We start from the raw sequence: 26,318 nt of genomic DNA, 5'->3' as shown, positions 1-26,318 counted from the left end.
CTGCTAACCATGAAGGCCTGGGAGGCCTGCAGAGCACATCCACGCTCTATAGGAAGTGGTTTTGGTGTTGCTGTAGCAACCCCAAATCAGTACCGAGTAAGCAGAGGTGCTGCTCAGCAGAGAAATGACACAAATATCTGTACATCCTCACTGCTATTGAGAATGGAGGGAGCAGTTATGATGATCAAGCCTAATGCCCTTCAAGGAAATTGCAATTCTCTCTTTTATTCCTCCCCCATGTTTTAATTTAGCTGCTATTCCTGGTGATGCTTGCTGCAGACACTCTCCATGACTGGAGAGCCAATTCTTTCCTTTGCTCAAAGTGACCCCAGACAGGAAGTCAGGCTGAGAAAGGAAACCTTTGTGACTCTGCAGCAATGTAAAGGGAGAATGTTCTCACCCACTGGAGAATCCAGGTCCTCTTTTACTTTGCACCAGAGCTGACTGCATTTTGGAAGAAAGAAATTAATCCTTTTCTATTTTTTTCTAAATGTGAAGCTCCTTTAATTCACCCTTTTAAAGCATTTGGGGATCATCTGATGAAAGGTCCTAAGGAAACACAAGGCATCCCTGCTGCTTGGGTTGCAAAGCTAAAGCTCATGCTCTGAAAAGAGAAGTGTGCTTAGAAAAAAGAGCTTTTGAACACAAAAACAAACAATGGCAATGCATGCTGACAAACACTTCATCTGCCTGCTTCCATTTACATATTTTTACATATCCATGGAGTACTGCTGAGGGCCTTGGTCACCTTGACCTGTCACTGACACAAGTCTGTTTAAGCTTTCTTCAAAATTAGTCCCTGCTGCCACTCAGGTATTTTTTGCTGTTGCTTTTGTTTGCTATTAATCTTTGAATTGTTTTCAGTCTGAAAGCGTCTTTCTGGTCCCAGAACTGTACAGAATATATCAGGCAATCCTCTAGGGGCACTGAAAGAAAATCTAAAACTCTCTCCCCCATGACTCTTACACAGTCAACCCATATCCTTTTGATTTTAGACCTTGTTTTAGGTCTACACAAGAAAGGCTTTGACATCCTTAATTGGGTTTGGTTGTTTTTTTCCCCTTTAGTTTTGATTTCTTCCAGTTTTCTGGATAGATTTCACACAGCTTGCCACCACAGCTCTAGAGGACAATAAAAAAAAGTATGGGAACTCCTCCAAAGTACGTGTTTGCAAGGAGTGCTATGCCAGGAACATCATTACCAGAGTCCCAGTAAATAATCCAGAACCAATGCCATAACTTTTATGTGTACCAGGGGCACTGAAACCCATGCTGAAATACTTGGCAAGTCTGCCCTTAAACTAGAATATATTGTATTGATATTGGCTGTGATCAACCACAGCATTCCTTGGTTTTGAGGTAGTATTTCTGAAGGGGGAGGTTTTGTGATGCCAGTTCTTGTCATATGTTTTCCTGTCTCACCCTATCTCCAAGCCCAGCTAATCTGATGATATCCAACTGTCCTAATGAGCTGCATCTACTTCTAGGCTGAAGCGTTGACAGCTGCCTGTTCTATTGCCAACAAAAACTTCTGAGACAACTGTATCTCATTCCTGCAAGTACGCAAATCACTTCATTTCTAGCACAAATATGAGATATAATGATATTTCTTTTCGTTGATCCAGGTTGAAAAGGAGGCGTGTGAAAAATGCGATCCAGCACTCAATTATTTCCTCACGTGCAGTTTAATCCCTCAGCTGGAAACAAGGGCTGTGTCTATTGGTTACAGAGAAATCAAGGGCTCATGTCCCTTACAGCAGAGGTACAGTCACATGGACTAAGGTCAGTGAGAAGGACATGTTCCTCCAATTAATGTTGGCATGTGTTTATTTATATTTTTATACATTGGTAATTCTTCCATTTGCTGTTCTTGGAGTCAGAGGTCTTGGCAAGAGCTTCAGCTTGTTCTTATTCACATAGGATTTAATGCACTTAATTCTTCACCACCACCTTGACCATCTCAAGCATGTGGGATTTGCTTTCTTCCCCAAGGTTGTTGGACCCATAGACTCATAAACCTTTCCTTCCCCTGGACTGCCTTTTCAAAGCACAGAAACTGGGTTGTAGGTAAGACCAGGCTCACAACAAGCCATTAAAACTACTCACAACTTCTGGAGAGAAAGCTATCTAAAACAGAGACTGAATTTGCAGGAGGAATTTTGTCTTGGGGGACTATAGCAATAACAGACAACAATCCCCAGACAAAGATGGAGAGGAGACACACAGACACTGATTTTGATCCAAATGCAGTCAGAACAAATAGAAGCAACAACTCCAGTGGCAGCTGATCAGGGCAGCTCATCTCCAGGCAGAACTAGTACTTCTCTTTGTCAAAAGAAAAAGTCATGTCTACCCTCTGCCCCTCAAAATTTTTATGACTTGCCAGATTCCAGGAATCACAGAAAATACTACTGAACCAGGGCCAAGGACCAGAAAATCTAGGGGAAGCACATCTTGTAGCAGTCTAGGTCACCACTGTGGCTCCTCCTGTGCCAGCCTTTCACACTGTTTTCCCAGCTGAAGATGGGACCCATTTCTCCAATTCAGTAAGTTTGCCTCAGTGAGTTACTCACACTCATACAAGCTCAAAACTTGAGACTCTTGATTAGGATAAGGCTGGAAGGAGGGAGAGTTTGTTATTGTTCTAAGGGGTTTATGTAGGCTTTTTTAATTAATTCTTGGGATATGCTCAGACACTGAGATGGTGGAAACCATATAAGTAGCTAGTTTAGAGCAACAGACATAGCAGTGGTATTGGATACAGAAATAACAGTCATTGCCAGTTCCTTGGGAAGAGAGGACAAATGAATACACATCAGTCATAACATCTGAAACCACCAGACTTGGAAAAGCCTCTTGATTTTAGGAAAAATCCACTGAAAAATGCCAGGGCTAGATCTGGCATCTGACTTTTTCTCAGGAGTATAATTCCCATTGAGGAAGAAAGGGATTTTTGAGGAGCCATAAATCCAGGAACCTTCTATGCCATTATCTTTTAGTAATAAGCTCTATGGACAAATACAAGGCTTTGTTTGTTTGGTAGGGCTTATTTTTGTTTTTATTTTAAAGATGTAGTTTTCCCTAAGCTTTTTTTCCAAATATTTTTCATGATGAAAAATTGCATGCTGTCCCAGGATGATGTACAAACTGAATGCAAAGGCAAGCAAAATATCCAAATAGGTCTGACTCTTGGTATCTCCCAAGTACAAGATGGTCTCACCTCTACAGGACCCTCTCCACTCTTAGCAAATCCAGCACACCATCACAAAGGCAGGGAAGAATTCAGGAGGAAGTGATAAGTATATAAGGACTGAATCTCAGTGCAACTACACTATAAATCCTATCCCAGCCTATGAGACCAGAAAGGTAATTTCAGCTTCTGGTGTTATTTACGAAGATGTTTCTGAAGGAATGCAGACTGTGCTGTTTTGGGGAGGGAGGAATTGGCTTCTTTAGAATTACTCAAAACTTATTAAATAAGAAGCTTTCTGTATTTCCTCACAGCTGGAGACCAATCATTGCGACACAGATAGAAAAGCTGGAGGCTGGAAGAAGAGAAATTCTTTTATTTAACCCAGTTCCTTACACACACAGCTAGTGTGTGCAAAATGTGTCCAGGTTCTGTGGAGTGTGACATACTGAATATCTCTGTCTGCCTCAGCAACATTTGAAGCTTTACATTGAGCTGAGTGCTCAAATCCCAGAAGGTGGCATTGAGAGGGCAATCCCTTAGGACATCGTTGGTGTCAAATTCTTTGAGGATATTTGAGTAGACTAAATGCATCACAGCGAGGTGACATTTACCTTCTACAGAGCATGGAGAAGACCATATGTTATGAAACTCTGTTCAGCTTCCTCAGTAAAAGAAAATTATTAAAATATAAATCCAAACATAACCACAATGAAGTTTCAAGAGGTATTGATTCAAGATGGGGATGCCCAAAATACACATTAAGGGTGGAATGCTGGCACTACGAATATCAGCAAGAAAATCTCCTGGTGGCTGCATTGGAACTGTGTCCATACAGTTTATCCAGACAAAGACAGTATAAACACCAGAGGCTCAATTGTCCCTGAGCTAACAGTGCTCAGTTGTTTAAGCGCAGGAAATGGCCCACCCTTTTCCCACCTTTGTACACCCAGGCAGGGGTCAGACACAGTGTAGCTGCCACAAGGGCAAGGCTGATTCCAGCTAGGGTCTGACACAGGGTGACAGAGGCAGGGGGATGGCAGAGCTGCTGCCCTGGAGCTCTGCCAGTGGTGGCACAAATGGGGACAATGTATGGTCCATCTGTGAAAATGCCCTGTGGGCAAGCAGATACTTTCTACTGGTTATCTTGGAGAAACTGGCTTAAACCACTGCTCAAGACGCAGGTTTTTTTCTTAAAGTCAATACTCAGGTGAAAGAAAAGTTCCAATAGTTTCCCTTGAAAGTCTTATATGAGAAAGAAGTCCAAGGAAACAAAATGACCACAATCATTGTCACAACACAATCCTACCTTCTTCCAGTATCTTTTGCTACCAAAACAGGATCCTGAAGTAGTTGTTTTTAGTTCAGGATTAAGATGATTTCATCTTTCACATTCATTATCTGAATAAACGAGTACATACTTCTCTCGTTCTTCATATTTGTCTTGATTATTCACCTTTGGTAATGGAACATGTAGGAGTGGGAAGGCATGAGTTCACTGCCAGGGAGTGCCTCTGCAGGCAAAATGAGATGCAAGTACAAAAATCAAAAGCCATGAGGGAAGAGAAAATTATTTTTTCATTTTCTCTTAACCTAAAAACTCAAGGCAAAATAGCTGCCCAGACCTCTCCAGGAGCTCTCCACATATTAAGCATTGTGAAGCCCCCATCTTGGGAATAGTGGGATTGGGCATTGAGAGGTGAATTTCCATGCTACATAGACATGCACACATTTAATCTGGCTGTGGTTTCCTTAATATGCAAGGATCCTAAAGCCAGCTCTGGTTTGACTCATCAGTTCCAGCTAATTTTCAAGCTAAGGACTCTAATAAGCAGATTCAAGAGCATCTGGGCAAATTTAGCTCCAACCAATTTGCCTCAAGAATATCCTTTGAATACATTTGCATAGTCTGTGCTCACAAAGCTCCATCAAACATGCTTTGCCAGCTGCTGGCTGGGCCCCTCAGCCTGGCACACTGTTCTCACTGCTAATACCCACTGAAGCCATGACAAAGGGCTTAGAGTCATCCACTCCCCCTTTAGTTGATATTATGTGTACCCCTGTACCATGGTGTGCAACAAATGCCTGGAATAATGATGATTTAAATGCTGGCCAGGCAATGTGCAGGCAGGGAGCTCATGCCCCATGTCACTGTGCCACAACCTTGACCTGATGACAGGATGCCTGAGAGTGAGAATGCAGAGCCATCACTAGCACCAGGCTTGGCTTTCCTTCTGCAGTGCCAAGTTTGATAGTCTCTTTGGTGATGCAGGCACATGCCCATTAAGAAAGTTTATTTTAAAGAGGTCAGGTAGCAGCTGATGGGTGGTAGGAAAGTTTTAGTATTCCAAATCAGGCAGTGTTTGAATGAACAATCTACAGATGCGAATGTCAGGAGATGTATTGGCAATACCACTGCTAGAGACTTTGTGAACTCTGAATACTTGCTCTTTGGTGCCTAATTATAGTCCCTGGAGCAGTTCATTACTTGCAGTGTATTGGGATCTAGGGATCCTGGTCAGATTTGGAGTTCCTTTGTGCCAGGTGCTGCACAAACACGACTGCCAGCTCTGGTAGACCCTGCAAGCTAAGACCCTGCAAACTCTTCCCCATGTCTGAACTTTCTGCACAGCTGTAACTTCACTGGGTTTTGTCTGATCTGTGCAGATATGCAGTTCTTTTGTGTTCTAGCTCATTCTCTATTTAACACCTATTGAACACTCTGCAACTGCTTAAGAGCATGAAGTAAATCATGCATAAATGTGTGTTGAATGTGGGGCTAAATAAAGATCAGCAGTAATATAGGCAAGTGAGTGAAAGGGAAGATAAAAGTAACCGTAAGGGGAACTTGTGATTACATAGCCTGGCTACATACATAGTTTGTGGGCTTCACAGTTTGGTAATTTTGTTTGTTTGCTTAATGTAAATGAGCAAGAGAATTTAAAGAATCCCTGCCACCAACTGAAGCCAGGGCTGCAGTGTTGTAGGCCTCACCCAGAGCATTTATAAAAGTCCTTCCTTGCTCAGCAAAACACTTGGCCATGTTTTGCACTCTAAGAGGAGAATACCAAATAGCATGTTCTGGGCAAGAACTGGGGACCACTTGCCTGCAAAGTGCAAACCCAAATAAACATGCTATCCCCAAAATACTCCTGTACAATCGGCATATGCAGGGAGGAACCTCTGAGGTTTGGGGGTGTTTTTTCTTTCAATATTTGTGAACTCTTTCCTGTGTTCCTTGGCTAGCTCTAACCAAAAGCTACCTTTAGGAATGTTCTGTATTCCATCTAATTTAGATGTACCCAATTTAGATGCAAGTTCTCACCATAGATCAGTTTCAGAATAAGTTTCTTTGTAAGCTGTTGACAGAAAATGGTTATAGTCCTATTATACTTGAGTAAAAATACAAACTGAGTAATAGAGGGAATATCTTTTCCTTTGGTTTATTGGAGTTTATTTCCCTGTTGTGCAAAGTTTTGTCACAAACTCCCTTTGTCTTGACTTGTACTTTTTGTTCTCCACAAGCAGTTTAACAAGCTGAAGTTCAGAGAATTTGCAGAGTGCATTTGTTTTGGAGTGACAATATTTCCAGGGAACCAGAATTCCTAAAACAAATTATGTTAATCAGAAATATGTTGTAACTTCTCTGCTTTGGGAACACTGAGATAAGAGATCACCTTTAACTTACTGACACATTTCTGAGTTTTGGCCACTGAATAGTTGCAGCAATCTACACATCGAGTATCAGCTATTTGTAGCACTTGGCAAACAGGATAAAACAGGTGAAACTCTGATTTTTTTATCAGCTCTCTGCAGGTTTAAAAGCCTTATTTAACAAAGAGTTTCTATACTTACTGCAGTTAAGCATACACTGAAGATAAGCAAAAGCCTGAAAGCTTTGCTGAATTCACACTCAGTTAGGTAAGGTTACAGGGCTTTTGCTTAATCTGGGCCACAGCTAACAGCTGAGTAGTGATACTGGGTGCAACAACCAGGACTCCAGGGAGGGTGTGGATGCTATTTTTGACCCACTTACATTGATTACTATTCAAGTTTTGTGTCAGTTACAACATGTTACATAGACACAGAGAATCTATAAACAAGACCAAGTTACCTTCTTGGTTTAACAACACCTCACTTCAGGGCCCTTCAGTTTTTTACCTTGGCTGGTGGCTTTATTTTCACCCCTGCATGCCAAGTTGGCTGATCTTACTGAATATTGATATGTGAAAGAAGCAAGCCTCCCCTTTATTTAACATGAGTCTTGTTTGCTCTTTCTGGCATTGGATCTTCTTACGTCTGCAGGGAGGGTTAGCTTTTAATCTGTGTTATTGCAATGTGTCTCCATCAAGATAGAGGCATGCCCCAGCAGGACAAGATGCTATGAAAGTTCAGGTTGCTGCTCTTTGCTTCCAGCAAAGGAAATAATGTTTTAGCCACCCATGTTGAATCACCAGTGGCCAGCATGGAAAGCTTTTGTAGACCAAAACCTACCAGACTGTTGATATTTGCAACGCCCAAGATGCAGCTCAGGGACCAGCAAATCAAAGGCTGAGTCTTGAATTTACTACTGAAGTCTTGATCTTGTTAAGCTTGACTTGCCTAGGAAATCTTCCTTCATGATATGAAACCTACTGATTTAAACATTAACTCAATCCCTTTCCGACTGAAATCCTTCCTAAATGGCATTAGAAGAAGCCAAAACTTTTGGATTACCCTGGTGAAAGAACATGCTATGAGCAGGCATTATGGGCTTTGGGAGGAACAAAACAGAGCACAGTAATGATTAGAAATCCCAGGATCACACTCTCAAACCAAACACAAGGTCTTTACAAGTTTTCCTCCGAAAAGAGTGGGAGGGTGGCTTTCAGGGCTATGTCAATGCTGTATTGCAACACACCTTTGCCATAACTTTGGTTGACAGTTCTCCCAGTGTACCTGCCTGTGGACAAAACACACTTTCCACAGGTATTTATGACTTTCACATACAGACCTTGTTCTTTCCAACAAAAGCAAATGAAGCTCATGGAGAAAGACACTTAGATTACGACAATCTGCTGACACACATGAAAAAAAGTGGTTTTTTCAACTCAGAATAGCCAGAATACACCTATGAAATATTCTTTCTCACACAACATACTGTTTTCTCATTATGTGTGTTGACATTTTTCAGACTGACCTCAGCTAGATATTTTGTTCCGGAGTCCCCATTTAGTGGAACATTTAAACAATAACACTTTGAAGCATGCTCAGTCTCTCTTTTGAAGTCCATTCAGGCTCTGCCCTAGGGTCAGCAGGCGCATTCCAGCAATGATGCACGGACCATCTGCTGTACAAGTTTAAATCCCACTGGTCCTATACCTAGAGCTACTAACATGTTGCATAACTAGCACTGAAAAACAGCCTGTCAGTTCAGATGGAGTTTGGATTTATTCCTAGAGCTCTCTTATGCTCCCGCTGGAGGGCCTGTGTACAGTAACCTTTGAATGTGGTTTCTGGGAACTACAAAGTAATGAGATAAATAATAAGAAATGACATTAAATTCTTGCATTCAAAACCTTTATTTTCCTGTGCCCATTTACACCCTGGCTCTGTGATTCCCTGGGTTCACTGTCTGGCATATCATTTAGGTGCCTTCCTAGTCCAGATTTTTCACTTAGGTGGGCTCTGGCTTAGTTACTCTAAATAGTGATCCATGGCTTAGTGTCAATTGCTGCACAAGAGAAAACCAGGATGGTGCAATATGAGGGGTGAAATTTTCAAGAAAATGCTAATGATTCATATGACCAGGGACTATTTACTTGGGTAAGGAACCTGGCATCAAAAACATGACAAAAATCCCTGCCAAGAAAAGTCTTTGTCTATATATTTAATCCATTGTGCTTTAATGTCATTATTAAACTTAACAATGCATTGGCTGAGGTTAATGTATATCAGACCCAAGCACTGTTGGTCTCATTGATGCTATGTAAACATAGAAGAAGGAGTGGTCCCTGCCCTTGGGAGTTTAAAATCTAAACTTGGACAATACACTTCAAACATATGGTATATCCTGCAGGCTGAATTACCAAACTTCAATCAGCATGAGCCTTAACAATTAATTTATGTTGCACGTATGTTCTGTATTTGGGGGCAATAGCCACGATGGCCCCTTGACAGAAATGTGAGTGTATATACATTATATACATGCTGACCTTTTAATGGTGCAGAGGGACATGGCAACAAGAGGAAGGTCAGCTGAGACCTGTGGGATGGAGAATGGCACGAGGGTGAGCATGGCAGAGAGCCATAAATAGAGTACAAAAGAGGAGATGTGGAAGTCTTGTGGCATAAGTGAAGGAGAACAGCCATATCAGAGCAAGTTTTTTTCAGAGCAGCTCTAGCACTAGTTGAGCACCAAAAGAAGTGGGCACATTTCCACTTCTGAGTATCTGTCACTTATTTAGATGCCTCCTTGGAAACTGAGTTCTCCGGAAAATCTGTCTTCAGTGGTGGGTGCGGAGCACTAGACAATCTGGCCTGTTCATTTTCTCAGTATGTGGTTCATCTGTTCTAAGGAACAAGTCCTTCTGGAAATGGGGAAAAAAAAAGGCAGAAAGAAATGTTGGATATAGAAAAGCATGCAAGCTGCCTTGTGGGCTAATGATCAAGAAAGCCAGAATAAGCAAAATTTCATAAACCAAATGAAGTCAAATGTCCTATAAACACTGCAGTAGTCCAGGAAAGATGGTGGACATGGGTTAAAGCACTGAGTAGGAGTCAGAAGATATGAATTGGCTGAATTGTTTCATCTCCCTGCACAAAATGTTCATATCTGACCCCAAAAAAAAAAAAAAGGTGGAACATGAATATTTGACCCACTTCCCTACAGGAGGACATTGTGAACATTAGTTAAGATCAAAACACAGCCTCAGAAGGAAGGAGCAGCCCACGGGATTGAGGGGGGATCATCTGAGGCTTTCTGCCTCCATAAAACAGAGCTGAAAACTGCACAACAGAGCATGAAGAGACCTAAAGCTGTAGAGCATTATGTGGGACACGCTTCCATGTAGGCAGAAATCCAGCCCCCAGCTGTGGAGGGATATAAATCCCCCATTTGTTTGTCATGTCACACGATGGAGTGTGATGTAGCACTAGTGGTAGCCAGTCAACTTTTTAGTTAGAGCTCCTCAGACCTTACAGTCACCTCTGAACCCTCTGAATCAAACAGTCACCTTTTGCATAATGAACCTCTCTCTGCGTCACCTCCAAACTTGTCCTTGCATCTCCCTGGTGGGATCCTGTAAGAGGATTGGGTGGGCCATGAGGGAGCAACTCCATTGTGTGAGCACAAAAAGCCACGTTCATTAGCAGGCAGGCATCTCAGAACCAGTAGCGGAAAAAAAGAGAGTGGATTTGCCATTAAATCGGATATTCTTGGAGGTTTTCCTCAACACAACTCCCTCTTTATAGCTAACAGAAGCAATTGAGAAAACTGCTTAGTAATTCCTGAGTTCCAGTCCCAGCTCTGACATGAACTCTGAGGCCAATATAATCCTCTTGTTCCCTACAATAAGGCCTCAATCCTCCCCTGCTGTAAATCAGCCTAACGCCATTCACACAAGTTAGTGTTACCCCATTGGAAGATTTGGTTCAGAAATTAGGGCACCACGGGACAGGGCCATGCAGAAATACCCAGGAAAATCTGTTCCCCAGAGAAGTTTACACTCCAAACCAAGAATATGTGTGCTTGTGAGCTGTCCTCATGACATTGGTTGCCTCCTGACAGGACATGTTCCTGTGAGATGCAGGTTTATGAGTGATAGCTATCTCTCAGGGTAATTAACCATCTTCAGCTGCTGCTGCCAGTGAAGGGAGGGAGCTTTGCAGTGCCCACTGCACAGCCACAGATTCACCCTGCAAAGGAGCTTCCAGAGACTTGCTTTGTGCAGGAACCAGTTCAAAGGGGCCAGGTCAGGAGCTGGGAATGACCCAAGATTTAAACAAGGTTCCTAGTTCACATCCATTGCCAATTTCTAGTTACATTTGCCCTCTTCTTGGTAAACAGCAAATATTTTCTTGGAATCAGTCTAATTTCTTATGCCAGTGGCAAAATAAACCCCAGCTCATCATGGATGTGTCCTTTCCAAAGAATTACCACAAAAATGTCTGAAACCCTATAAAGGCTGTTAATGACTATAAATCTCCATAGGGCTTTTCCCCCCCTTCCTCTTCCCTCTTTTCTCCTTGCTCTGATGAGCTGGTGAGTTGGGAATGGCTTTAAATACCACAATAGTCATGGCAGGACATCAAGAAAGAAAAAGGAACAGGGTTTTGAAATACTTTGTGTAAGGCTCCAAGCACTGGAGTTGGTGCTGAGCTGACTGGCGTGTACCACACAGCAGTCAGATGATCTCTGCAGCTTTGGGAAATAGGAGAAACTCTGGAGAAGGGTGGGGGGGAAATGGTCTCTCCCACATTGGTCTTTATTGTCTTATGGATTTTATCACAGTATTGTTCTTTATTTCCTGCTATTTATAGGCTCTCATGTTTTGTGCTGCTTTCATGTTTGTGTTATCTGCCTTCCCACGACATGCTTCACCCCAGCCCTTGCCTACAGCTGGGTCCATAAAGGCACATGGTTTGGAATGGCACATCACGGGCTCATCTTCTTTCCCTGGGCAATAAAAGCAAACTGCCCTTTTCTGAAGAACTGAGCAACCTAAGATGGTGATTTAAATGATGGGGGTTCTGGAAACTCTCAAGACAGGGACTGAAGAGTTTGCCACTGGGCTTTTGATTATCAAGCAATGGCATTCTTTAAAAGTCCCAGACAGTGATGCTGGGGCTGTTTGCTCTGAAGTCCACATTTTACAATGAATTTAAACCATCAGCCCATCAGTATATGACTTGGTGATAACCACTCCAAAACCTTCACCTGACTTCTTTTATAACTCTTTGTGCAAGGTAATGCAGAGAGAACGTGATACAGGGACTATCTCTGTCTTAATTCTCTGTGATTTAGGGATGCAACTCCACTGACCTGAGCTAGCAAAAGTGAAGTTAGTTCTGGTTTGAAACAAATATGAGTTTTCTAAAAGTCACATCCCTAATAAACTTGCCTAAAAGATGGCTCCAAAAGGCCATGGGGCTAGAAATAAAAATGGGAGAGGTGCAAAACAGTGCTGAAATCACTCAATTCAATGATTGAATCCTATCAAGGTCCTTGTACCTTACCCCAAAGTAGTTTCTAGGTAGCCAAAACACCATCTCCCAGCACAAAGCAGAAACGAGGCTGCTGGTTAGGCAGGCTGATGCTGAGGGATTTACCCCCACCAACAACCCCTTTTGTGTACTTAGGGAGTGACAACAAGACTCTTGCATGATTCCACAACTTGCATCACTTCTCATGTACCAAGCAGCCTGCCTTGGAAGAGTCCACACACCTCAGTGCCAGTAACAATAGGAAAACCCTTTCACCTAAACAGAGAGGAACAGCAAGCCCCGCTCTGGGACCTTTTCACAACACTTACTCAGCAGCAACACCTACTATGGGCTGCTGGAGAATTTTAAAGAAAATGAAATACTTGCATAAAAATGAAGCCAGGCTTGGGCAGGTTTGTTGATGGGACTTTTGGGCAAGTTACTCCCACTCTTTAACCTGTGAATGTGTGCAAAAAGGACACAGAACGTCGTTCTTTGGTGCTGTGGAACAGCATAAAGGCACCTGTTTGCCAAGGGGAGTCATTCTGTTTTGTTTCTCCAATTGTGTCTACTTCGGGAACATCCCTTGAGAAAAGAAGCATTCTTTTCAATTCTGCTGTATGCAGTGTGAAATATAGGTTTCATTCAGACAGTTAGACAGAGGTTTCTGTAGTTGTCCTCACTCTCTGTAGCAGCCAGACTGAAAGAAGAGAATGGAAGGAAATTGGAAGCATCTATGATGCACCAGACTAAGCAAAGATAAAGTATGGTGCAAGGAGAATTATGTGGTGACAAAGAGCATACTCATATTGGTGAATCCCAGGATTCTTTTTAGGTGCTACTAAGAAGCAAGTTTATGTCAAGCCAGGGACATCACTAAAGCACATTTCTTGTCTCCCAAGCACTCGTGAGTCCCAAAAGCTGCCATTAAAAATTTTTAGTATCCATTACAGGGAAATCATTGGTTGCAAACAATGTGGGGAAAGCTATGTGAAAATTCTTTTTCAGGGTGGGATGAAAAAAATGTCAATAGGAACTCCACAACACTGGAAAACAAAGACTGAACCAACTCTCATTCCATCTGAGAACCAATTAAAAGCGTGAAACCAAAGATTTCCAGCAGAGACTGCTGCAAAAGCTTAAAAGATAGTGGCTCTGGGGCAACTGCTGTAAAACACAGCCCCAGCCCTCTCAAAAAGTGCCAAGTGCCTTAATGTCCATGGGAATCAGCGTGGATGGTGGTGTCACCTCTCCCAAGCCCAGCAGTTACATTCTCCTTCTGTCCTTTGTTTCAGCTGGTGAAAATCCGACTGTTCTCAGCTCGGTGTCTGGTGCAAGCTAACTCCTGTTTATCCCCTGAGCCACACTTTTCAGAGTGTCATCAGGTGCCCTCTTGGCCACCATCTAAGGAGCACTGACAGGTTGTGGTAGTTTTCCAGTCTGACTCTGAAATGGTTATTCACACTTTTATCATGGCAAGATTAGATAATTGTAATTCTTTATTGGCTGTCTTCCCAAAGGGGGCTCTGCACAAACTCCAGATGGTGTGAAATATGGCTGGCAGGATTTGAGTTAAGAAGGGACAGTATCATCCATTCTGTTAAAACCTCCACCTTGGCAACTGGTTAGACAGCAAACTGATATCAAACCTGTCCTTTTCCCCTCTGTGCCCAGCTGAGGCCAGGTCTCTGTCCTGCAATATTGTGATTCGTTATGGTCCAGAGTACATTACCCAGGCACACACTATCTAGTAAATAATTCTCTGAGGAGTCATTTCAAGAAGGTAAGGGAAGTATAAACCTGATTTCCATCTGCTCATTCTACTCCATAGCCTGTGCAAAAGCTGGGCGGGATTCTGCAATTACACCCTTTGCAAACATCACACAGTGTCAAGGATCCATGAGCTGCTCTTAGTGAACTGCCCTAACCAAAACTGCAGCCTAAAAACTCCTGTTCCTGGCCACCTGCCTCCAGGCATGAGACACCAAACCATAGCCTTCCTCTGGCATAGCTGGGGAGAAATGGCAATGCCAACCTTATCCCACTGAGGCAGCCATCTAAATGCAGCACATCCCTAAAGCTCTTCTCATTTTCAGGTGGCCAATCCCTTCCAACCCCATTGTGAGGTGCCAAGGGGACACCCCGACAGCAGCCAGCTCCCTGCTCCTGCCCTAGCACTGCAGGGCCTCATCAGAAAACACAGACTGCTGGTACGTGTTCCTATGTGCCATCTTTCACTTTGTATAAACAGTGGTTACACAAACAATTGATAGGATAATAACTGGCTTAATACAGACCAGCACAAATAAAACCTTCCGGTGTTTTGGGCTTTTGTCTTTTTAGAACTTTCCCTTTCTGGAAGAGTGTGATATGAAAGGTGTCTTCCTTCCCATTTGATTTGTTTTCATATTGAGCCCAAGAGTTAAAACTTTCCCTGATTATCTCATAGTGCCTAAACTCCTACAGGCCTTTCAGGCAAGGGAAACGTCCTGGGCAGGCTGTAATTAAAATCTAGTAAAGAATGATAATTTGGCTTCTTTTTATCAACTGCTATTTACACAGCAGAATGTGATTTGCTGCATAAGGGGGAGAAGGGCTGGGGAAGGCTTTGCTGTGCACTGGAATGGCATGGCAAACACGGCGTCCTCTCAGCTGTTTACCTTCCCTGTCACTTCTGCAGGGAACCTGTGACCTGCCACTCATGGACGTGGATATAAAAGCTCATGCTGTTTTGGTTGGTTGTTTTTTCTGTTAGTGCAAGACAGCTGACACAGACTGTTTGCTTTGGGAAAACAACCAAACCCTTTTGTTTTGCATGAAGGGGGTGACAAAACCTGTATATAAAGAATTGCCCTGACTCTGCAAACAGCTACTGCACAAGGAAGAATGACTGGTGGTCAGCTCCAGGGCATGCTGACTGTCATTTTAGAACTACACTGCCACTGTCATTTTAGAAATTTAGAAGCCTTGGGAAGTTGAAGACACAAAAATATTTCCCCACATGTATAAAACATAATTTTAAGAAAAATTCCAGCAATGTGAGAGAACAGACAAAATCAGGATGATTTACTTGAAGTAATGAGAATTTGGAGCTGAGATAAAATGATCTCTGCACCTTGTGCTACACTGTTCTGCACTTTCTATGGGACTGAGAAGTATACAGCAACTTTTTGTGCTGCTTTTACAAACCATGTCCTGCTGGACCAGATGTTTGGCCATTTTAACACAAGAGATATAGTGAAAAGGGCTTTGGGATGACTGCAGCCTGTACCACCCTGAGAGCAGCTTCAAGGTCAGGAGCTACCACAAAGTATACCCAGCACTTTGATAAAGCCCTGCCTCAGTGCTGCCTTCAGCATACTGCAGCCTATGAGAGTTGAGCTGACAGACACCTCTCAGTTGCCCATTCATTCCATTTCCAGGTTTCTCCAAACCAGACTGTGAAGGTGCCAGTCCAAGTCCCACCAGTACTGAGGTACAGCCTTAGCTTTAATTTAGAATGAAATTTTTACATCTTTTAATTTTCTAACAGTCCATTTTAAAGACAAATTTTATCAGTATTTTTTCAGATGGAGCACTTCACAAGTGGGTGGGCTCTAGGTATCTAAACAGAGCCATCTAGAGCTATTTGAAAACTTTGTGACCCCTCTAAGGCAGGTAAAAGTCAGAGCCTACAGGACATTCACATCCTCTTTTAGGGACAGACAGAGCTCATGTGGGACACACAGAGGCACTGCAGTATATCACATATCCTATACAGTGTCAGACATATACTTAAAACTGTGTAAACTGATAATTGGCTAACTTCTTAAAAAGGCCTGGTTTTTGCAATAAAGCCACTCTCCTTTGCACTGCCCGGGGACTCTGTGTCGTTTGCTTCATACAGGTAGGCAACTCAGCTACTTCCTATGTGAGTCAACTCAATGTTTGCAAAGGATCTGCTCCCAGCTTGTCTGCTGAGAACTGAGCCATGAGTGAATTTTGTGCATTTCAGAAAACTCCCTGAAAGGAGTGCTGGGAAAGGAAATGCCTGCTTACATTACATAAAATATAACAGCTTAGTTGTATTCCCTGAAAAGTCACTAGAAAGGTCTCAATGATACCAGAGAAAACCAAGCCACGATCTGCTCAAGCCTTCATGCACACAAACATCAATCCATTCAGCACATGCATATGATGCTGATAACCATCTGATGAGCCACATGACAGACTAGAAAATCAGACAGCAAACCTCACCCCAGTGTGTGACACAGAGCCCACCAGCCCAAACACATGCCATTTCAAGCCTAGTTCTTTATCAGATGAAAGGAAGGCTCTCCTGATCACATAAACAGCATAATAAGTGCTGGAGCCCTCAGCTGTGAACATGAATGCTCAATATGCCAGGTGGCTTAAGCTGCAAGCATGTAATCTCCTGTTGTTGTGTAGCTTTCAGGCATCCTTCCATGTTCTTAATTCTCCTGGTAAATTTAGAGAGATTTGTTTCCAAAGAACACATTTTCCAGCAATTCATAACATATCACACATCATGAACTCTATCTACCACACTGCAGCCCAGAGTGAAAGAGCTCAGATATTCCTATAGATCCACTCTTGAACAGCTGGGGGGAAGCACATTAAAAAGAGGCATGTTGTATTCTCTAGAGACCACCACTGTGACCAGAAGTGTGAATGACTATGTAAACCTCATGTTATTTGCAAAGCTGAAGAGCGAGTAGAAAAATAAATAGATCACAGGCATTCATACAGAGGCTTTAATTAGAGAGAAGGATGTAGCTCTCAGCATAGGAAAGCTGTGTCTTCATGTGGTGCAAATCAACACAGCTCTATTATGGAATTACATCAGTCTGTGCCAATGGGGATTCAGTCCAGGTATGCACACAAGGATGTCTGTCTTTACCATGGAAACACAACACCTAGGTGAGGGATCACACGAGCAGCTTAACAGCAACTGTATTAATACTTGACAGAACAGGAAAGAAAAATGGAAACAATTGTTCTAATTGAAACTATGGGAGGTGTGTAAGTAGGGCAGAATGCACAGCAATTACCTGATTTGGAGCTGAGCCACAACACCAGCACTGCTGCTCCTGCTCTATGGGACTGCGAAGGAGCCTAAGTAAACAGGATTCTGGTTTTTCCATCTTTGGCTAAAATGGTTGGTTAAACAGAAAAGTTCCCCTTTTTATACAGGGAACTGTGTAAAAAGACATGGTGCCTGCCCAAATCTGGGGACTGAAGCAAGGCCATGAGCTGAGGAGCTGAATTGCTGCCCATACTTGCACCAAACAGCAAAGAGATATGGTGTTCCCTCAGAGAGGTATTTCCTGCCTGGATAATGGATAGGCACAGCTTTAACCAGCTGGGGGAAGGAAACTCCAGGTTACTACAAATGAAATCAAGGCTCCAGAAGAGAACATGAACATTCTGGATTTTTTCAGACTGGAAATACTACCAGCTCACAGTTCCCTCTCCTTGCAGTCTACTTGCCACATACTATTCCTATTCCTGCCTCACAGCTATCACCAGCAGGCCCCAGGCACTGCTCCTCACTCACCACCACATCTCTCCATATCACCTGCGGAGGGGCAAACCTGCCCAGAAAGCTGTTGAGAGGCTGGTCCCCAGAAATCCCCCATGGCAGTGGATTCCCAGGCACAGCGTGCATGAGAGGCACAGAGACAATGGTTAATAACAAAATGAGGCTCCACTGGTAGCATGGAGAGGGTATAACCTGGCCTAGAGTTGTTTTGGACTATCACTTGAGAAGCAGCGATAATGTCTACAAGACCAGATGAAGTCCAGCAGGAGCAAAATTCCTTTTCTGAGGACAAGCCAATAGGCAATGGCTAATCCAGTGATGCCATTCATGGTCCAGCAAGCATGCCTGAGTCACATAACAGAGGAACATTTTGAAGCATCTGCTCCATCATCAGTCACTGCTTTGTGGCTGTGCCAGTGCCTGCAGCCACAGGGGTCCAATGCTGCAGGCCCTGCACAAACCCAACACACAGGTCTGAACCTGTGACCTGCAGCTTCTGCAGACCATCACAAATCCCCTGAAACATACAGCTCCCCACAGCCTTGCAGGTTGTTTTTAGTAAGACAAATTCAAATGGCTGCCACAAAAGCTTAATCTCTTTCCAGCCACACTCACGCTGAGTGTCAATAGGAAAAAGTCCCATGAATACGCTTGATAATTACAGAGCCATAGCTGTAGCAAAGAACAAAGTATAATGCAGGCTTGAATACTCAGGAAATTGACTGCTGATATGTTTCCATTCATTGTTTTGTTCTCTGTTCTCAGTGTTATATTAAAATCTCCTACTAAGAATGAGCTTTCTTGTTTAATGGAACTTGTCAGTTAGAGGAAATCTGCTTGAGCTGTTTGATCTATTCTTTAAAATAATATTAATTGCAAATTTAGCACATGACCCTATCTTAGTTAGTTCAAAAACTAAAGCTGATCTTTTCCATAATGTATCTGTTTCCCAGAAAAATCATGGGCCATCACTTTCCCACTTGAATGCATTCACTGTCCCTTTGCCCCACTATTCAGTCCTGGCTATTCATTAGATATGTTGATCAATTGTACCAATCACCTGACATTGTTTTCCTGACTCTATTACTGAAAAGTGATAGAGGTGAATAGCAAACAGTAAACATGGTGCAAATCTCTGGTCACGAGAAAATTCATGAAACCTTGCAGTTTATGAGCATCTTTACAAAATCAACAACATATCCATATCCCTGACAACCATATCCACATTCAAGTGTGACCTCACATCTATAGGAAATCACAGTATTTCTGCTTGCCTCTTCATTAATGGAACTGGCTTGTCTATTTTTAATTCTATGTGGCTCATAATTAAGAACTAAATTTGCATGTTTGCTATTCATCCTGATTCTCAGCATGTGCAGTCACAATAACAAATCTTAATTTCAGGCTCAGAAGCTGGTGTACAGTAGAATCTGAATTTTCCAAGTCCTACAGTTCAATGGTATTTAAATCTGAAGGTTTCACTTGGTTCCTTGCAGACATAAAAGAACAATTTAGAAGAATCAGATGCAGTGGCCAGTTCAGACTATGTAAATTTGTAGAATTATTTCAGCTTGCTGGTTCTGAACCTTTAATAAAAATCTGCAAAAAAGGGTTGCACAGGGTTGTTCATAGAAACAATATTTATTTTGTGAGTGTCTTCTTGCACCCAGTTATATCAGAATGATGGAAGAAAGGGGAAATGGCTGGTTTAAGGGCTCATATAATTAGATATAACACATTCTGTCATCATCAGTACTTGGTCCTTTACTTTAGGCAATCTCAAAAGACTTTTGGAAGTGCTCAGAAACCAGTCCATGTCATCATGACCACAAGTGCTGTCACTTTTAGGAATCTGACTTTACAAACAGAGAAGTGGCGCCGTGAACCCGCTCCATGAGAGGCAGCAGCATCAGTTCTTCCCCTCCATCATAACACCTTTGGCAGGCACTGTGAATCCCCTCCCTGGTGTCAGCAGGTTTGGCTGTCCCTGTTTTCATTCATTGATTCACCTGGCCTCGCTAAGAGCGCTGCCCTGGTGCTGTGCACCTCCACCAGTGCAAACTGGGGGCAGCGAGGCAGCCCCGGAGAGGCGCCTGACTGAGGGACGTGCCTCAGCCACGGCTCGTGGGGAGCCGGAGCGCCCTGCCCGCGCTCCTCCCAGGACATGCACTGTCCTCCTCTGCTCCATCTTCCCTGCTCCTGACTAATTCAGGCAGCTCAAGGTGCAGGGAACTCCTCTCTAATAAATCCATCCTCCCCTGCCCTGCTCTTTTATTAAAGCAAGGGCAGAATTGTTCAAATCAATCATGGGAAGAAACCCGAAATAGGAGGTGACCTCCTTGCAACCCTGAGGCGAGGCCCCCTCCTCGATCTCCCTGTTATTCCCGCACCTTTGCCTCATTCCCTCCTAGAGCAAGGCCCTCCCTCGTGTTTTCCCCGGCCCATGAAGAGCCCTCTGTTCCCGCATGAGTCACGCCACAGGCCGGGCAGTGACATCAGCCCCTCACAGCCCCTCGGGCTGCCCTTGGCCCTTGGGGTTTGTGACAAGGGACGGGCCGGGGCTGCCGGGGGAGCACGGCCCAGCACGGCCCAGCACGGCCCAGCACGGCCCAGCACGGCTGCATGGAGCGGTGCGCTGTGCGGGATGCCACCCGTGAGCAGCTGCAGAAGCTCTGTTTTTCCTGCCTGCCAGCAGGCAAACCCTCTCTAGAATCCCCGGCTGGTGCTGAAGCCCTGCCGGCTGTCACTACCTGTGCCAGCCACGCCAGGACACGGCACATGCTGCAAACACCTTTTTCTTTGACGGCGCTGGCGCTTCATCTGAGCCAGGATAAAGAGGGCGCGGCCGGTTTTCAAGTCTGCTTTGAGACGACAATAAGAGCTCTTTATGGGTTTAAAATTACCATTCTGCAATACTGGCAAACCATTACCTCTTCCAGGAAAGCTGCTCTGTAGCACTGCAGGAAAGTTATCCCTATGGTGTTGTCAGCTGCACCAGCAGCATTGCAGTCCTGTATTCCTGACCAGAGGCTACTTCAGCAAGGGATTGAATGGCTTCATGACCTTGATGGATGCACAGAGTCAGTTCAAGAGCACTCAGCTGTGCAAATGAAATGCTGGCACCTCACTGATAAGAGGGGAGAGTGCCCATGCCAGGGCAGACGGGGGGACATGTAAGGATGCAGCTGATAATGGTGGCTTGAGGTGATGGCTCCAGCTCTGAGTTTGCCGTTTTGGGGAGATAGGCACCCCACCAACTTCAAGACAGTCCCTTTCCCTCTGTGGCAGGAGTGGCTCGCCTGGCTTGCCAAGGCGTCACTATAAACAAAATGTCTAATGAAGAATTTTTCTAACAATTTTCTTCTTCTGGTGCTGCTGGAGGTCAGCGCCATCCCAGAGCAGTTTGCTCACCCATGGACTTCAGCTACACCAGCACAGACCCTCCATGTCTACTGAGGAGGGGTGACAGGTGAGCTCCCCCAGTCTAACATTGCTTTGAAACATCAATAAGGCAATTGCTCACAGAGAGGAAAAAAACAAACTTCTCAGTTTCAGTGCAAGGAGAGTTCTGCTTTTGCTCTCAGCTCACTACTTTGGTGCTGTTTGAGGGTTAGACTATAAGTCAGACCTACAATTCTGCTTTAGATTTAGCTGAACCTTCATGAAATGTCATGTACACTTATGATATTTCAGTACAAGAGATGGGAAATGCCTAATGCCTGATATTGCTTTCTAAGGCATTTTTCATCCATGAGACTTCTGTACCCTGAACCCAAATTCTTCCCCCAGTTTGCTCTCCAACCCTAACTCTGTAGCCAGATAACATCCCCCTTTTCTTTTTCCTTCTGCAGACACAGCAGCTGTTCTGTTTGCTGCTGAATGAAGCAATGTTTTACCAGCAACGGTTTCCTGATTTGCAGATTTTGGTGGCAGCGCTGTCACAGAGTTCCCACCACCAGCCCCTGCCAGTGTCCCCCCTGCCAAATAACACTCAGGCCTTTCAGCTGGGCCAGAGCAGTTTTTCCTGGGGGCAATAATGATCAGGCACGGATCTAGTTGAAGCAAAAAGCAAAGCAAACCAAAACACATACACAAAAAAGCAAAAAAACAACATCCTTTCTATTTTACAGGGTTTTTTGTTCACAGAATTAACCACCAGCAGCTCCTGATGTGGCTTGCTGCAGAGTCACATGAAGAGTTGTTTAGATACAACTGGGAGGGGGCTGAGCTGGAGTAAAACAGTGTGGAAAAAAGCTGAGATGGGAACATCTCAAGACAGAATTACTACTAAAGCTTCCTTGTCCTTAAACCATGGCCAAGGTTTCTTATCTTGGACCACAACCAGGAGATCACCATAATTTTCCAGTAAACAGCCAATTCATTTCACAATTTATACATCATCACACATCCCCCATGTAGCAGAGAATCAGCTCTACAGACTCCTTTCAGGCCTTAAAAGGATCCTTAGGCTTCAGTTTTCATTTTTAAATGAATACAAGCATTCAACTGAGCTCTAAGCTAGTAAAGCAAGACATTACTTCACTGATAAACGAAATAATTTCACAATAATTCACCTAATTGTCCGATTCACCTAGGCCTTTAGACCAATGTTTTGGGATTCCAAATAACACAAATAATAACAAAAATAACAGCAGCACATTCCATCTTACTGAACGAAACAGTGATATATCAAAACATAGCTCGTGATACATTATCACTGGCTGTGCAGGAGTGTGGGTGGGAAGCAGGAGGCTGCAAGAAGAGACAGATAAAGCAGCTCCTACACGCGACTTTTCCCTCTGTACTATTTTCCTTTTGCTGAAGAAGCGCAGCAAATACATTAACACATGCATGAAAAATGAGCTGAGGTAATTCCATCTATGAGCATGTGATCGGTCCTCCTGCCACAAATGTTTTCCCTCTAGGTCCATATCTGAACCTCACACAGACTGACTCACTCTGCGGCCGCACGCGTCACTACTACCCGGCAGCGTCAGGCTGTCATTTGTTTCCTTTTGGAACGGGATGTTCTATAATAGCTCCAACTCCCACTCCATAGTTTATGAAATTGCAGTTCTTTCACATACTCCTTTGTTCCTGAGCAGCCAGGAGTTTTCAGTTTGTTTCTAATGTGCTAAAAGAGGACCAGTGTGGCCTGAGCTCAGGGATGCCTCACCCGAAGCTCTGACAGGATGTGTCTTTTAATAGAATGAAGGTGTGATGGTTCTCAGTGCACTGTAGAGCTTGTTCTTCAGGAAGACAAAGGAAGCACAGTGCAGAACTGTTGCTTCTGGGTTTTCCCCCACAACCAGGAAGAGACTGTCATGGACATGGAAGCTGAAGCTCTGGACATGCTGATGGAGCCATGAAAGCAGAACCAGCTCTGCTCAGAGTGTCTTGCTATGATGCTCAAATATGCAACACTTGTTTTTCAGCACTGATTAATTTGACCCTCTGCTCTACAAATGCTAATCTACATCTGTGTCTTTTTCTGGAACAGGTAAGTGTTGCTGAAGTGAATCCCTGGCTGACTGTGCTTCACTTAATACCACACAGTTTTGAGCTCAGCCTACAGGACTAAACTCATACTAGCCTCAGGTTAAAATCCCCAAGTGTCAAGAGTATAGACATGGAGGTGTCAGCACCAACTGGTTTATTCTGCTGGCTTGGTGCTCCTGTCATACCAATCTACCACTGCTTGCTACCTGTCTTTCAGAGCCCAAAGTCCTGGATATGTTGTATCTCAGCACACAATTGCAAAAGGAGGAATGTGATGTGATTCTAGAAGTGCAGCAGAAGGGAGGAAGCTGCAGTCCCCCAATGTTCCCTGCCCACTTAAAGACCATGTTCCTCAGGATACACCTGCTGAGTTTCCTGCTGTGAACATCTGACAGGCAGCTGATACAAAAAGACAGAACTGAGGGAGCAGAGAGCCAAAGAATGAAAGGATGCAAAAGATGTTGGCACTTTCCTGCTTACTTTTGGGAAGCTGCTATGATTCAATGCAAGCTAAAATGGCTTTGTCCTCACACTGGGTGCACAGCAAAATGGATGCATTGCTATGTGGAATCCAGTGACCCCTGCTCCAAGTGCTGCTCCCCTATTTAACAAAGAGCTTTAACCAAATAGGGAGCTGACATTACTTCCTAAGGATGCAGACATTCCTAACAAGGAGGTCAATGACAACTTCAAGCATAGCAAAAAGAGTATTCCTATCATTCTTCAGAAAAATGTTATCACTTATTACCTGTCACTGGGAATACAATAAGAATCTTAAAGATGACTTGGAGACGATTTGGAAAAGAAAACTTACAATTTGCAAACTGCACATAACATTTCTCTGAGACACAAAAAGTTCCTGAGGTTCCTGCCTGCAAGAGGGTGCCATAAGCATCCCTGCAGATATTTATTCTGACCTCCTGGACCTTTGTCTGAGGTTCATTCATTGGGTTTAAATAAATAAGCATTAACAAACCCAAGGCTCCAGATCTTCCACTGTCCTGCACTGAGCCAAGATCTTAAGCAAAGAGGCTTAATTCACATCTATATTTCCTTTGACCTAGAGACAGAGCACAGCTCAGTATATCCCAGTTATGGAGCAAAAAGACCTCTATGGCTGTACAACCTTGCGTTCAGCTGCCTGAGAAATCTTTAGAAACTGCTGTAAAGGCAGATCACCACAGGCTGGCATTCCCTGCTTGCTGCAGACACTTTCTCATGCAGCACTGGCTGGGCAGAGCAGCCAGAGCCCCAGCCCTGACTTACTTGCACGACAGCCTCAGGAATCCTCCTGGTGCTGCCTTGCCAGCCTTGGGTAGTGCTGCACTGCAGGAATACAGTGCCCAGGCTCTCAGAGAAAGCCCTTGAGCTTTGGTAGCTGCCAGGACAAAAGACAATCTCTAAATGTCAGTCAATATCATCTCACAGACATCACCTATAACTTTACCTGGGCTTACCTGGGTCGCTGTGGAGGGTAGGGCACTGTTTCCCCTGACATTCACAACGAACGCGTGCACCAGAGAATACGAGGCTCCTCGTACACAGCGTATTGTTCTGGATTTCCTATTTCTTCAGGGTTGTCTTGGCAACGAAGAGGGTTTGCCGCTAGAGGTGTGTGAAACACTGGGTAACAAAAAACATCACAACTCCCACTTGTTTCAGTCCATCACCCCTTTAAACCTGACTCTTTTTCAACCTGGAACTGCTCTCACTGTGCTGCATGTTAGGAGGGGCAGCACAAATCAGCGCAGACTCCTCTGTCTCCCCCTTTCCCCCAAGACAGTGATTTTGAAAATAACAAAAAATGACATTTTTCATTGGAAAATGATATCCAGCCAAATACCCTTACATGCTCTGTTCCCATTCTCCCTTCAACTACCTTCTTAGGGAGTAGTTCCCTGGCAGGCAATGGAACTGACAGCTCCAGAATGGATGAATGGATTTAAGCAAAATCAGGATGGGATTTTTCATTTGTTTGCTTGTTTTAATTAATGACATTTTTAGTGATGTCAGTGAAGTCAATGAGGTGACTGTGGACTGATTTCAATATGAACAGATCTGCCAATTTGCCCTAAACAAAAGGAGCCTTTCCTTTTTACAGAGAAGAGATGCTGGACAGAGAATACCACACCTGGTGTGCAAACTAATGGAAGTGCCCCACTTGCCCTTCTGATTCAGCTCCTTCCATGGACAACAGACCTTTATTTACTGTGGATGAGGTCCTGGAAGTACTCTGAAAAGTTTTTAAAGCATCTGGGGATGCACACAGATGCATCAACATCACCTTGCTCATTCATGTAATTTGCCTTTATTTTTACTTACTGAAGGCATTAAAAAATTAACCCAAACAGCTGTTCAGATGCCTCTATTTTTTTATGCAGCAAAGGGAAAAAAAGTCTGAACAGCTGTGTCAATGGAACACATCCAGGTGGCATCCCTAAGGCAAAGTTTCTACAAAACCTGTAAGATAATGTTTTTATTATCTTAGTTATTGTATTTCTTTTTTATTACTTTGCTCTTGTAGATTCTTAGAGGTATTAGCTACTTATTTCTTCACCCTCGTCCCTCAGTGTTTGAGCTGTGCTGTAGCTCAACACAGATGTTGCAGTGATTCAGCCATCAAAGGGGAAAATCACCCTTTCAGCATAATCCTTCTGAATCTATTCTGGGGTCTTAAATGGGATGTAAGTCTGGGTAAGGAGCAATTTTACATATCTGGCCATTCTATGGGGATAAACTCAAGTTGTGGCACCAGAAATTGCCTTAGGGACACTCAAGAGTGGAGGGAATTTGTTTTCCAGGTTGTATAACTAAGCTAAGAGACAGTTTTGTTGCAGTTCCTTGACAAGGTAGCTGGGTCATCCTCTAGGAGAGGCTAAGACTCACAATTACACAAGAGTCTGAA

At 43.7% G+C, this 26,318-nt stretch overlaps 1 protein-coding gene across 2 annotated transcripts in view; it reads right to left on the bottom strand.

The window, feature by feature from the left end:
• The window catches only part of SLC6A6 (solute carrier family 6 member 6), a 93,341-nt gene extending 68,393 nt beyond the window's left edge, over positions 1-24,948 (bottom strand). The window contains exon 1 of one of the 2 annotated variants that reach the window (XM_036391115.2): positions 24,871-24,948. The gene's annotated coding sequence lies outside the window, so the exon portion shown is untranslated. The remainder of the gene's footprint in view (positions 1-24,870) is intronic. The other variant, XM_036391117.2, reaches the window with a different exon arrangement.
• Between the last annotated feature and the right edge of the window lie 1,370 nt (positions 24,949-26,318).

This window comes from Molothrus ater, chromosome 11 (assembly GCF_012460135.2).
Source record: "Molothrus ater isolate BHLD 08-10-18 breed brown headed cowbird chromosome 11, BPBGC_Mater_1.1, whole genome shotgun sequence".
NCBI lineage: Eukaryota > Metazoa > Chordata > Aves > Passeriformes > Icteridae > Molothrus > Molothrus ater.
The sequence above is the reverse complement of the archived record's forward strand: the minus strand, read 5'-3'. Positions and strand labels throughout refer to the sequence as shown.